General features: G+C 42.4%; 1 protein-coding gene across 4 annotated transcripts in view; it reads right to left on the bottom strand.

The window, feature by feature from the left end:
• The window catches only part of LOC146867340 (basic phospholipase A2 VRV-PL-VIIIa-like), a 206,044-nt gene that overhangs the window by 150,612 nt on the left and 39,883 nt on the right, over positions 1-15,549 (bottom strand). The gene's annotated exons all lie outside the window — the stretch shown is intronic.

Genomic DNA, 15,549 nt, shown 5'->3' on the forward strand with positions numbered 1-15,549 from the left:
GAGCTGTGTTTCCTCACTTAAGACCTCGACACTATTAATACAAAAGTGAAGCTCGCAATTGATTTTAATGATGTTTGTATGAACCAGACCATGCTGTAATAATGTTTTAAAAAGCCTTGAGAAAACCCAGGTCTAATGGACCCGTTTGGGTGAAACACATGTCGGCTGGTGCAGTTTTAGCAATGTGCTGTTAGGAATACCTTGAAAAGCAAGGATTTTACACCTGTATTGAACTTCACAAAACATTAATAAAACAAGTATAAAAAAGAACAATAAAAATAGCTCTTCAAAAAGGAACTGAGATCTCCTCGTGCCTATTAAATCATAAACAAGAAGGACGGGGATACACTCACAACCATTTCCTACAGTTACAATTTTGAGGCTGGAGAGGTCCAGTGCCTCGAGTGAACCCCCCTCAAACCTAGTGATATCTATACCTAATTTGGGCAATACCATCCAGGACTGGGATCCCTGGACCTTAGAAAACTGGGATTGACGTCTGGTGCCTGAGTCTTGATTACAGGAAAATTCAGATCACACATTGCAAGAACTATTACCAGATATCTATTAGATCTTGAGAGTTTATCAATCTCAAAAACGTAAAGGTGGGGTAGCCATTATTTATAAGAACATCAATACTAAGCTAACACCTTTTGAAAGAGCGTTTCAAAGTGAAGCTGCTGCCTGAAAATGCAAAACTGTAAACACAATAATTATTTAATTTTATAACCTCCCAAAATCCTATGCCTCAGTCTGGACTTTTATTACAGACACTATAGGAAGCTTTGTTCTCGGTAATGATTGTAAATCTTGAGCTCTTTTCAAAAGCAATGGTCAAAACCAACCAGGCTTTCCAGATAATAACTGAAGTCGCCCAGAGCAAAGGTACAATCTAACGCTGATTAGCAGTGAACCCACTTATCTTTCAGACTGTCACAAGATGTTATTTTTGCTTCCTCTGACCTACAGTGCATTATAGACCCTTGTGTATCGCAATCATCGTCAGACCACTTTAGAGTCCCTTTCACACTCCGAACCCCCAAAAACATAAAAACCAGTGTAAGGAGGATCATAACAGGCAGGTGTTGGAGATCCTTTTCTATCCATGGTGCAAGTTATTACATCTATCTCTGCCTCTAACCCCATTACAGTTAATCCAAAGATATAAATTGTGCTTTAGCAGCTTTTAATAAGAATCTAACAACGTTCTTCAACATTACCCACTGAGTCTCACAGATACACCAAACATCTTTCTCACAAAACAACCTAGGGAGGCAGAAAGGAAATGGTGGTCAACTTCATATCATGGCTGTGGTTCCATTCAAACAATAAACTATTTTGGCTAAACTACCATTCCACCCGCGTTATGCTAGCAACCAAGACACCGAAAAAATCTTCAGGGTTATTGTAAAATTGAAGTCCTTTCTAACACATAATCAATTTGAGCCTTTGCAAGCTGTATGTACCAAACTGATATCAGGTCTTTGCCACCATAGTCAATAATATCCAATCCCAGACTGAACAGGAAGCCTCCCTTACTACAACTCTCCCTTTTTCCCTTCTGTTAGGTCAAAACCGTAACAAACTAACCCACTTTGCAGAGTTCAGCTGCATAAGTTGCTACAATTCTCTCTCCTATAAGGCTCTCTGGCCGATTCTCTCTCCGATAAGGCTCTCTGGACAATCTTTGTTTGGTTATAGAAGCCAACCCAACTTCCATAATCAAACAAATGGGTCTGCTGTGCACCTCAAATGTAGTAAGTCTGTTTAATCATTCCCTAAATGAAAGTCTCCTGCAATTGAGTGGACAGCAGAAATGGTTAAACTCGTGAAGAAAGCCTCTCTCCTGATATAGGTGCCTAATTCTTCTTTCCAACTTTTGGAAAAAAGTGATAGTCACACAGTTGCACGCCTTTATTGAGACCAATAATATTTTCACCTTCAAACAGGCTTCAAAAAGAGCTGTTAGTGACTTCTGCCCAGGATGACCTTCAGAGGCTAGTGGACATCAGTGTATGATGGATTATCTTCCTTTTGATAATATAAACCAGCCACTATTGATTTCCAGGTTGAAGGAAATGGGCCTAAATACTCTTGCACTGAAATGGCCCCCGTTTGTTTTGACAGATCAGTCCCAAACAGTTTTTCTACCATTTCTCAAGTCAGTGCCAAGTCAGGTTAAATGTGGAGTGCTCGTGGTTCTGTACTCTACCCTGAGTCCTCTCTGCCTTTTAATATTGCTGTTACCCTTAAACCTCTTGCTGTATGATAAGGGGGTACAGTTTTAAATCTACAATAAAGATACCCAACTGTTGTTTAAACTAACAGCTCCGAAGGCAGGTCTCTTTCCACCTCGTGTTTCCTGCTAGTGTGATGATCAGCATACACTAAAGGATGGCAACTATTTCTTAAACTGAACCCATTTAAAACAGAAGGCATCAGCTTGTGCAAAAAGTGTGCTACCCAGCTACTGACTAGGGTGACCAACCGTCTGTAATTTTCACGGACCGTCCGTAATTTGGACTTCACGTCTGTTGTCCATGAGGATACCTTTTACGGACGCCTTTTGTCTGTAATTTTGGGCCTTGCAGGGATCAGAGCTGTTCCCCTGCAAGAGGCGTCGGCTCCCTGATGGGGCCGCCTTGCACTCATCCTCGGAGCACAAGAGCAGCCACCCCGCCCATTGTCATTCTGCATGCTGGCTGATTGTCACATACAGAATGCGAATGGGCCAGTCTGGGCTGTTACAGCATGTGGTGGCCTCCTACTGCTGGGGTCTAGGGCAGAGCATTCTGTTAGGGTTAGATGGAAGAAATGTACAGAACAAATGTACAAAGTTAAAAAGAAGAGGCTATAGTTCTTACACAGTCTCATCATTTCAGGGCTGAAGCCTTTTTAGGTCTCGCCTGACCCAGCGCATGCGCTGGTCAGGCGAGACATTTAGTAGGTGGGTTTCGAAAGTTCTACCCACATTTTTGTGCTGGCTACAAGCGTCAGTGCACGATGACGTGCACGCGCCCAGCTGCTCCCCGCATTCCCCCCTCCCTTCTCGCCCAGCCATCTGCCTTTCCTGCGCCAGCCTTCAACCCCATACCCCTCCCCCCGCTGCTGCGCGCGCATCCCTAGCATGCGTCATCGCGATCACTTTTGCTTTTAGAGTGATCGCGATCGCGATGAGGGATTGATAGCTCCTTCACACTGAGGCCACATTTGATTGAAAAAATCATCTTATGTTCTTTAAATTGGGGTGTGAACGTTCTATAAAATTCCGAGGGAATCGAGTCAGTACCTGCGGCATTACCAAAGTGGAGACAAATAAATGCGGAATAAATCTCATCCCATTGAAATGGCCCTTCCAAGAGGTCTCTCTTTTCTATAGTCAATTTATTTAAGGCCACTGCCTTAAGGAAGTCAACTATTTGCTTGGTATTACTTTTAGTACTGCCTCAAGTGTTTGCTGTGGATAAAGTAACGTTTGGATCAGTCCGTTGCTTTGTCTTTCTTGTCAGTCTCGTGCTATCTTCTGTGGTTTTCCTCATCTTTTCTTGTCCTGCTCTTAGATCATAGTTTCTTTCCTATCCTTTTGATTAGATGGCTTGTATCCTTCAGCTGCTTGTATTCAGGGAACTCCGATTTTTTTATTTTGCTAATTAGCACTCCATTGGGAGTGCATGTATTTTCGGGATCTCTCCACGATGTGCTGCTTCCACCTTCATGTGTTGCGCCCCCCCGAAAGGTAGTTGCTTTCCATCCAGCTTGCTCGATGCTTCCTTCACCCCTCATCCTGCTTGGCTTTTTTTTGTCTTTTTAGACCTACTCCACCTCCATTGCTTCCTCCCACCGACTTCACAAGCGCATTTCTCCCCACCCCCGGTATTAGTCGTCCGTTTTTCCCCAAAAATTATTCTGATGGTCCCGACAGCTGCAGTTCGCTAATAGGATTCTTGTTTCTAAAAAAAAAATATTCTGCACTTTTTATTTAATTTGACACTCCAAGATCAACCACCATCTAGTAAATGTAAATTAAAACAAGAATTGGCATAGCCAATAGGTCTCGCTTTTGGGACCTTATAAGTGTTTAGCCATGCAACAGTTGATGTTGTTGCACCAAGGATATTGTGCTGCATAACTAAATACTTATAAGATCCCAAAAGCGAGACCTATTGGCTATACCAATGCTTATTAATAATATAAATAGTTTTTGAAAAACGTGTTTAAAGATCTTTATGATCTCTTCCCCAGAGTACGCCGCTCATCCCTTTAAGATTAGACATGGGTAGAACAACCATAGTGGACAAAGAAAGGCTTTGCCCCCTTCTCTTCTGGTTATGACTTAAACAAACACCTGATCTTAGTTGTTATGCTGTAGCTCTTCAAGATCTTTACAAACTAGATTGCTTTATAAAAAATAGGTTGGTTCACCAAAGTACAGGCTTTGCTTTCTGCTATAGGCCTGGGAACCTCGTGGGATGGCTCTGATCCTACTCTCTTGCCTTACAGAGAAACCATAATGACCCACTATTCAAACTGGATCGGACAGTCAACTGCCTCCCAAACCTCTGCTGGCCGCCTAACTTTAGAGTACTTGGAGTTTACATGGCTAGGTGTATACGAACAGTATATGGAGGTAATTGTGATACCACAAGACAGGAAGCTCTATATACAATTTAGATTTGGCTGCCTCCCTGTGAATTCTTACACAGCAGGCTGGCAGTGATCAACTGAGGTTGCACAGCATTGTCCGGGATGCCCCGGGTCCCTTGAGACGGTTAAACACATTCTCTTTGTGTGCCCTTTTGCATTATTCCGAGATCTAATGGGCTAGTACATGTCTGTAGGCTGATGGGAACCCGTTGCCATCAAGAAGCATTTTGTATTTTAAAAACAGATTCTAGGCTATCAATAGTCTGCGCAGTGGCAAAATTTCTAGGGAAAATGTGGATCATTAGGCACCATGCATTAAAGAAGAGAAAACCACTGATCCATAATGCTATCTGTGACTATTTTTAACTTGTTTTTATCAACTCTTTTATTCTGTACATCCATCTGTTTTTATTGCTTTTAGTTGTCTAGTTACTCGGAGCAAGTTATTAGTCTATCTGCAGTTAAACTATGAATGAATTGTTGCTTTTTTTGGTATACTGTACATTTACGCTATTTAGCATTTGCACTTTTTGTATAACACCAAAATTATTGTTTTAAACACCCACATTAAGATGCTGTTTTTAATTTAAATTTGATATCCAATCTTGCTCAAAATTTCACTCTTGCTACTTTGGTGATATGTGAACCTTCTGTATTGCTTGCACTTGCACTTTTATGGTCGCAATGACGGAATAAAGTATTTCTTTAGAATAATATATACAACGAAGCCATAGTTGCTGCTTTTTGGTTTATTTTATGCAACTAACACCCATTGACAAAGCCAATAGTCATGCCTTGTTGTAGGTCTATTTTACTAGAAGCAATGATAGAAACAGCAAAATACCAGTCAAGCGGCAGATTATGCTCAACACAAATTTTTAGCTTAGGCGTTTTAAGCCATGCCTTTAGTTACATCAGACACGCCCCTTGGAGAGACCACAAGTTTTTTCATCCCACTTAAAGCCCTGGAAACAACACCATGTCTCAGTCACCTCACATCCTGGCACTGTGCATCATGCATGACTCATGACTTTCAAGTTTTCAGATTGCTTATGTGCAGTGGCTTAGTGAACCCTCCCCCACCCCACCCCTTGCTTTAGGAACTACAGCGAGGGTGAAGTTCTTTATGGGCCTCTTCTGTCTGCAACTCAGTAGACAAAGGCTCAGCTCATAATTAATGAGAAAAGGTGGGTGAGTGAATAAGTGAAGGAATGGGTAAATTGCTAGATGGATTAGTGAAAGGATGAATGGATGAGTGAAAGGGTAAATGAATGAATAATGAAAGAAAGGATGGATGGATACGTGAGTGGAAGGATGATGAGGGTAAATAGATAGGTTTATGGGTGGAAGGGTAGATGGATGGGTAAAAGGGTGAATGGTACAATAAAAGTATGGATGGATGAGTGAAAGGGTGGATGATGGGTGAGTGAATGGGTGAATGGATGAGAGAAATGATGGATGGATTGATGAATTGATAAGTGAAAGGGTGAATGGATGTAAGGATGAATGAGTGAGTGAAAGGGAGGGTAGATGGACAAAAGGATCGATAGATGAGTGAAAGGGTGGAGGGCTGAGAAAAAGGATGGATGGATAAGTGATAGTTTCAATGGATAGATTCATGAGTGGGTGAGTAAATTGATGAGTGGTGGATGGGTGAAGGGTGGATGGAAAGATGGGTGGCTAAGTGAAAGGGAACGGAGAGAGAAAGGGAGGATGAATGGATGGATGGATAAGTGAAAGCATGGATGAATAATTGGCAGACTGGATGGGCGAATGGGTGCCTGGATGAGTGAAAAGAAGAATGTAAGGATGGATGAGTGAAAGAATGCATACATGAGTGAAAGGGAGGGTAGAGAGCTGGAAGAAAGGATGGATGGATGAGTGAAAATCTGAATGGGTGGACGGATGACTGACTGGGTGAATGGATGAGTAAAAGGGTGGCTTGGGTGAAAAGGTAATTTTTTTTAATTTTTTTTAGTTTTATATAGTGCAAACTTGACCCGAAGGTATCGGGTATCAGAGCGCTTTACATACCACCAGTTGCCTTACATGGGGACACATTCATTTTTTTTATTTTTTATTTTTTATTTTTTTTATTTTTTTGTTTTGTCCTCATTTGCCATATCCCTCATTTTCTGCGTACACCGACCACCTAGCGTGCCCACCGGTAGAAGACATGATTAATTCCTCAACCGAACCTAAGCACGATGGTATATTGGTGGATGATGGTAAGCCAGAAGAGGAAACACATCCCGACTGGATTTTAATACCAGCTATAGGATCTAAATGGAGTAAAAACCGGAGATTGAAGACCCAAGATCCTTGGGGGTTTTTTAGGCATAATCATTGGACCCGGGGAGAAAAAAAAAAAAAAAAACCCCGGTGCCCTATCTATGATGAATCAAAATGTCCCAAAATGCTCGATTGCCTTTGTTGCCTGGCCTGGCTAAGTCCATCTTTGATGTCTCGATCAGGGACGTCAGCCAGCCGGCATGCTGAGGCGCAGATGGGTCAACGCAGACTTTACAAATCTGTCTTCTAGCCAGAAGTATTGCATAGAATAAAAAGAGTCTGGCCTGGCCCATAATATTAGAGTCCAAACCAAAAACTATTAATGGCAAGGTGAGAGTCAGGTTGGCATCTAGAATGGAATTCAGCGATGTTATTACTTCATCCCAAAACCGGGCGATAGAGGGGCAATCTTTAAACATATGAATATCAGATGCATTGGGAAGATTGCATTTATTACACTTTTTATTTTGCTGGTACTTTGAAAGCCTTAACGGGGAGAGATAGGCCCGATGTACTGTGAAAAGATGGTTCCGTCTAAACCATGCAGGTTTCACAATTTTGTATAATATGGAGAAAGATTTAATCCAGTCCTCTTTGCAATGATAGTCCAGATCTTTTCCCCAAAGATCATCAGGAAGGGTGAAATCGCCATCAATATCTTCGAGCAAACTCCAATACCACAAGGCAACCTCCTTACCCCCCCTTTGCCACTTTACCAGTAGTTGTTCTATGTTGCTAATAGCCCCCAAAGGAACCCCTTTTTCACCAAGAGCCCTGACCCAGCTTACAAGTTGTATATACTTAAATCTTGCCAATCCGGATCCAACCTTGCCCAGCAAATCGTCCCAAGATATAATGTCGCCTTCTAACAGAAGTTCCCCCCACCTTACAATTCCTGCATCCCTCAAAGGTATGGCCAATCGGTCTTTCAGCCAGGCCGGTAGGCCTGGGGAGTCCCAGATTGGTGCATAGTTGGAATAGTAAGAGAGCCCCAGGTTCTTCCTAACCGATGCCCAGGTCTTAGCCAAAGATTTTAAGACTTTTAATTTCACCTTTTTGAAAAATGTTTGGTCTCCATATTTAAACAAAAATCCGTCTAATGGTAGGTCCTCCCCCACTAGCATTGCATTATACATTAGCCCCAGTGAGATATTAGATGGAGACTTCAAGAGCATCCTTGAATATGAAAGCATAAAAGCCCATGCGTAATATTCTATATCTGGAAGTGCCAGCCCCCCCTTCTCTCTTCTCCTCCTCAGCTTTTTCCATGCAAGCCTGGTGGTTCTATAGTTCCAAATAAAGGAATTTATCTGTTTCTGACATCTGTTCAAGATTTTAGAGTCGAAAACCAAGGGGATAGTATTAAAGAGAAAAATGTATTTGGGCAGGATAGACATTTTAATGAGGTTTACCCTCCCAATGATGGAAAGTTGGAGATGGGCCCATGATTTTAAAAGATTCCGACAATCCTTAAATACCCGATCCATATTGCTTTGTGCAATATTTTCGATATCCTGTGTTATCCAAATACCAAGGTATCTCATAGAGGAGGTCGTCTTCAGATGTTCACTGGCGATGTTCCATGCCATGATTTCTGTTTTTCCAGGGTTGATTTCATACCCGGAAAAGCGACCAAATTCCTCAGCCCTTTTAATAACTGTAGGGAATGCTAGACCCGGGTCAGATGTTAAAATAAGAATATCGTCTGCATACAGAGCGACCCTCCTCTCCCACCCCTCAAATCTAAATGGTGGAATATTCACATCAGTTCTCAGGACCTGCGCAAAAGGTTCTATATACAGATCGAAGAGTAAGGGAGAGAGAGGGCAGCCCTGCCTGGTACCTCTCATAATAGTAAAAGGCTCTGTTAAGACTCCATTGATTAATAATCTAGCTGATGGTGCCCCGTACAGCAGAGAGATAGTGCGGCAAAAAAAATTCCCAAAATTAAATTTCTTCAAAACCGCGTCCAGGTAACTCCAATTAACCCTGCCAAACGCTTTGGTAGAATCCAACGTAAGGGTTGCCAAGGGAGTGGAAAAAGTAGTGGCGATATCAATTGCGCCAATCAGCTCCCTTGTCAACTCAGCCAGTTGTCGCCCTTTTATAAATCGCTTCTGATCTTGGTGTATAATAGACCCAATTACACTCCCTAATCTTGCTGACAAAATGGTTGCAAAGATTTTATAATCACTATTGAGGAGTGAGATTGGCCGATATGAACCGCACTCACACGGGTTTTTACCTGGCTTGAGTATCAACACAATGATTGCCTCATTCCATGACTTGGGAGGAGTATTGCCCTTGACTAAGATCTCATTAAAGAGGGCCGTAAGTGTTGAAACCAAAGTTGGTGAGAGCACCCGGAAGATCTCACCAGGTAAGCCATCGGGACCTGCTGCCTTCCCCTTTTTAAGTGAGCCTATGGCTGTGATGACTTCAGCCTCTGAGATTTCCTTCTCCAAATATTTGCTTTGAATCTCAGTGAAAGTTGGCAGAGGTATTTTCCCCAGCCAAAGATCTCTTGCATCTTGGTCCTCAACGATGTCCTCTTTGTAAATGTCTCTAAAAAATTCCAGAAAAGCGTTGCCTATGTCTGAATTAGAGGATCTAAGGTCTGTCTCGCCTTCCACTTTTATCTCTCTAATATAGTTTTTAGCCTGATCTGCTTTCACTTTCCAGGCCAACAGCTTCCCTGCAACTTCCCCTAGCTCAAACTGGGCAAGTTTACTCACCTCATACCCGCTTGTGACCCTCTCTTGAAGGATAAATTCCATCTGATTCTTGAGATCCAAAAGCCTATCTTGCTCAACAACTGAACCCATAGAGAGGCCAAGATTTTGTTCTATTACCTTCATCTCAGATTCTAAAGCTGTGAGCTTTTCCCTATATATCTTCCGCCTATAAGAGGCTCTGTTGGTAATGACGCCTCTGAGAAATGCTTTCAGTGCCTCCCATACCATAGTTATTACAGCAGAATCCAAATTTATCTCCAAAAAGATTTTACTTTCATCTGCTAAATGCTTGATTTCATCTTCATCTAATAATATCGTACGATCGAAAGACCACGTTGCATATCTAGGCTGCTGATCACCTCTTAAAGAAAATGAGATAGCTGAATGATCAGACAAGTGAGACGGGAGATAGTCTATTGAAATCACCGAACTATTAAGTGAGAAACTGAATAATGCATAATCTATTCTGGACTTATGCTGATATTTAAAGTTCCGAAAGGAAACCCCCAGTTTGTTTCCCGATCTCTCTCTCCAAATATCTGCTAGCCCCAACTGCGTCATAATTGAAATCAATGTTTGTCTTGAATTAGATAGAACTTGGGCTCTGGAGCTACTTGATTTATCTAGTTTGGTATTGATAACAATATTGAAATCTCCCATCCATATTATAGGGTCCTGGTATGTAACCAGATGGTTTCTTATACAATCCAGATAATAAGGATCATCTTGATTGGGCCCATAATATCCTACTAGTATGTAGACCTGCCCATATACCAAGATACGAGTTATAATCCACCTACCACTTTGATCTTCTTTATGACCCAAAATTTGCACTTTCACTGATTTTTTAAAGATGATAATAATCCCTCGTATGTTTGCATTGTGGTCCGTGGATATAAATTTATCGATCCATCTCTGTTTCCCCAAAATTTCAGAGGCTTCAGTCCTAAGAAGGTGTGATTCCTGAATGACAATAATCTGCGCGGGGGAATCTCTCAAATACTGGAAGATACGATCTCTTCTGCTCCTCACGCGCAGACCATTAACATTCCAGGATAAATACCGTACAACAGCCATGACCTTAAGTAGCTACCCACCACCACCCAAGCACACTAACCATCCCTTCCATATAGCTTGCAGTTGACAATTGAGGATTATTTGAGATTTCAGCCAAATTTGGGGACATCTTAATCTTAAAGAGATGTGACAAATGAGAATTTTTAATTTGATCCCATCACCAACCCCCCTTCCCCGCCACCCCCCCCTGGAAAACCCTCCCTTACTTTCTCTGACCTGTTGGACCGTCAGATTTGCGTCCTTGAGCAGTACCCTCGTTTACTACTACATGATCCAAGCCCTACCCTTCTGATTCCCCATAAAAGATGACATCACAGGGGAAGACCTTATAATGAAGAATAAGTTATTTATATTTTGGTATATATTTTTTATTATTTCATTTCTTCTTTTTTTTTTTTTCCGCTATAGTTAATTTTCTCTTCTTTTTTTTTTCCCCTTACCCTTCTTTCCCCCCTTTTTTTTTTTTTTTTAACTTCTCCTTCATAATTGTGACAGCTCAAGATTCAAAATTTAAGCTCTTAGCTTCGCCCTTGAGAGCTCCTTAGAGTATCATTCAGCCATGCATCTGCTTCCTGGGGAGATCTAAAATTAAGCATTTTGTTGTTGTACATCACCCGCAAAAAGGCAGGAAATCTCATCTGTACCGTAGCTCCCAATGATCGGAATTTTTCCATTCTTTGGCCAAGCTCCCACTGACGGTCCAGAGTAGTTTTGGAGAGGTCCGATCGCACCTCGAAGGAGAACTCAGGACCCTTAACCGACTTCTCTTTTAATGCCAAATTTAATAGCTTCTCCTTCAGGGCGTAAGTCTGAAAATTAATCAAAATTTTCCTTGGTTTGTCTCTTCCTGGTTTTAGCCGAAATGGGTCCCGATGGATCCGCTGTATATCTTTCTCTAAGATCTCGGCTCCCTCATCAAAAACCAAAGAGGCTTTTAGTAAATTGATCACAAAGGACTTAATATCTCCTCCTTCCTTTCCCTCCGGAATTTTTAAGAGGCGAAGATTATTCCGACGCGAAAAATTCTCGAGAGACTCAACCCTTTCTTTCAAGACATCCCCCTCTCTCTGTAAGGAGTGAATTTTATCCTCGGCTTTCTCCATGCCCAATTTCAAGCCCTCAACAGAGGTCTCCAGATTCTCAATCCGCCCTCCAAGATCATCAACTTTTTTTTCCAGTGATTCGCACGTAGCTCTTATTTCCGCCTGATTAAGCTTAGAGGTTGAGAAATCAGATATAATCTCCTCCCTCATATCTGCTAATATTTGTGCAAGTTCCCCCAATGTGCTCGGATCGCAGCCGGTCTCCATAACCTTCATTGTCACACCCCCACTGCTTGCCTCCACCACTCCGGTACTAACTTCTTGGGGGATGGGTGCTTGTACGCCGCAAGCAGAAGGCCTAATATCGGAGATGTCAGACATAGGGTCAGGAGAAGGGTCAACAGAAGGTGGCAAAGTGTCTTTACTAGCACAGATCTCCAAAACCTGAGGTAGGACCTTAAAGAAGGAGCGCAGAGAGGGAGTTGTTTGAACTATATTGCTCTGTTGGTTGTTTTCCCCCTTCTGTAAGGGATTTCTCCCTCTAACGTACTTCTGTACTTCCTTATCCTCTCCCTCCTGACTTCGACTTGCCCTTCTGTTCTTTAGCACCCCCTCGCCTATCGGGATACACCTTCTGACTTCTTCCAATTCAAGTTGTTCGTTATCTCTCTTGACCTTTGCCAAGATTGCGACTTTCTCTTTTTTACTAAGAGGCTGCTTCCGAAATATGCTTCTGTCCCCTTTAAATGTTTTCTTCCCTTTATCGGTTTGTTTACCTTTAACAGACTTATCAGGAGTATTTTGAGCCTCCTCTGCACCATTCGTATGTAACAAAGTCTTACCTTCTGTAGCTTCAAGGACCCTATCGGAGCTCCGACTTACTTCCTTACTGACTGGGGCCGATGACTCTGCGGGTTGATTGCAATCGACTTGCTTGCAGTCCTCCCCGGCCACATCCATGCAGTGCTTTCGACGTCTGACAGCGTGTAGCCCTCCAGCGGGGCCGCCGAAGCTCTGTCTCAGAAAACCGCGAGCCGCCGCCGCGCGGCCACGTCTTAGCTCCACGACTGCCCGACTCCACCTCAGCAGACAGGGGGAGAGAGGTGACCTCCCCCCAACACACATCCAGAGAACACCGGAGCAAACCGGAGGGGGCCGAACTACAGAAGAAAAGCACCCGTCAACCGTGACACACCAAGCCCGCCATAAGAACGGGGAAACGAGGAAACGGGTCGGGAAGAATCAAAATCAGAAGTCATTCATGAAAAGGTACTGCTCGGAAACGCGTGACCTGCGCTAACCCGCGGCCGCCATGTTTTCCCCCGGGACACATTCATTTTTGTTAGGCATGGGGAGAGTAAGTGATTTGCCCAGAATCACAGGATGTTCAGCGTTGTTGCCGAGACTCGACCCCAGATCCCCAGATTCGAGGTCGACCGCCCTAGCCGTTAGGCCAACTCCTCTGGGTGGATGGGTGGAAGAGTGGATGGATGGGTGGATGAGTGGATGGATGTGTGAAAGGGTGAATGAATGATGGATGGATGAGTGAAAGGATGGATGAAGGGATGGAGGAGTGAAATAATGGATGGATGGAAGGATAGATGATGGATAGGTTTGCAAATGGTTGAAAAGGTTTGGAAATGGATGGGCCCACATATGGAAGGACAGAATGAATGGTGAAAGACTGACTGATGGTTGAAAGAATTAATAGATGACAGAATGTAAATTTGAAATGGTGGATATCAGGAGTTTGATGGAAAGATGAATGGTTCGATCCTTGGACAAGAAAGCTCTTCTGGGGAGGGTTGCGATGACTTACTTTGCTTTCTTGGTGCCATAAGAGCTTTAGTTCAAATTGGGACGTATTGAAATTGTCTGGCTACTACCTTTCCTATGTGTTATTATTCTGTATTTGCTGTGTGCTTATGTGTGGGATCTTTACATCATGCATATGACATTTTGAGTGACACCCAACTGCTACTTGAATATTACACTAGTTATTGTAAATGTTTGCATGTTTTGTTTTAGGTGTAAGGTTTTAGGGTGAGCCTCATAGTGCCATGAACTGTGCTTGAGATGGATATTGTGTTTGTAGCAATAGGCAAGGCGTCAAAAATAAACTATGTAATAGTGTATCAACAGTACCTTCTTTAAGAAAGCTGCAGCTAGTGCAACTCTCTGCAAAGACCCCATAAGCAAAGTCAGATTCCAAAAGTTCCACTTGTTGAAACACCCATAATGCATTCCTTGTAGTGGGTTCATCACAGCAATCCTCCCTTTAGTTCACCTATGCGTGCCACTTTACATCTCCCAATGGCACTCAGATATGAGATGAGTTGTAAACAAAATATCATACTGGACAGCCCAGTACAGTAACCATATAAATAGATTATTATCATATGAAATACCACAAAAAGACCTGCACAGTTGCTCAAAGTTGCATGCATACCGAAAAACCATGAAGTGCACGATTGTCTCAACCTAATATAACTTATTTTGACTTGTACTTAAGTGGTTGTCTATTTACTTACTTTTATATTATCACGTAACTTCCTCTGATATGTCTGTAAAACTTACCTTTTGTACAGAAGTTTTGTTCTGAATTTTGACCTTTGGTCCTGAATTTTTCTCCTGAATTTTTACACTTACCGTCCTGTATTTGCACCCATGCCTGTTGGTCACGCTACTACTGAGTGCTACCAGACCTTAACATCGTATTACCCCCATTGGTAACCAGAGCGGCATCCTTTCAGTCAAGAAAAGAACATTCTTGGATGAAAAAAGAATGTTAGGGAGGTGGGGACTGCGAGTGAAGTTGGATTGTAAGGGCTTGTCGGCGGATCACCTGGCAGGTCCAGATTAATTGAATTGGGCAGTTGTATGTTATGCGGCAGAGCTCCAGTGATGTCTGTAATTTCCATTGACCACATATGCTTGTAAGTTATTCTTTGTGTCTTTCGCTGTTATTCCATAAAACCAATAAAGTTTATTATAAAAAAAAGAAAAGAGCATTCTTTACAGCCCTTGTAATACACAAGATCATTTACAATCCTTTTCTCTCATTCCTGACTCCAGAATTAGAATGTTCTTTAGTTAACCTGACATCAGAATTAAATATTGTGTTTATCCACTTAATATTCATTTTTCATATCCCACCGTAATTTACTAATTAATCCACTAACAAGCGTTGTAAATGTGAGTACCTTTTCATTTACTTCTCTTCTTCTGCATTCATCCTTTTCAGATTCTTTCTTTCCTATAACTCAAGTACCTTGTGGTGTGAGCATGGAGTCTCCTCTGATGTTGCAGAGAGAATGCCTCAGGCTATCCTGCTGTTCATATGTACCTTGGTCCTTCCATCCTTGCTGATTTTACACCTGTCCATGCGCTTTTAAACGTTTTAAACTTGTAATCCTGAAAGCTAAGCTTCGAAACAAAGTAAGTGTGAAGTTCCCACTTGTGAAAAGGTCCTGGGTGGGCCAGGGGGGCTCTTGGGGAGGGGCCTGGCCCTCCTGGCACAACAGGTAGAATCGGGACTGAAAAGGAATGCAGCGTCATTAATATGGGTGAGGCAGGACTTTTATGAATCCTACAGAAAGATGATTTTGCTCACTGACTAATCAGTACATCCGTCACGACCCAAAATAGTCTGTGGGAGGTGCAAACCAGTATTGTACATAAATATCAACTGCTTTGCAACCAGAGCCCTAGTGCATCAAGCCTTCTGTATGAGATCAAAAGAGTGAAGAAACAGAAGG

This window comes from Triturus cristatus, chromosome 1_2, assembly GCF_964204655.1.
Source record: "Triturus cristatus chromosome 1_2, aTriCri1.1, whole genome shotgun sequence".
Taxonomy (NCBI): Eukaryota; Metazoa; Chordata; class Amphibia; order Caudata; family Salamandridae; genus Triturus; species Triturus cristatus.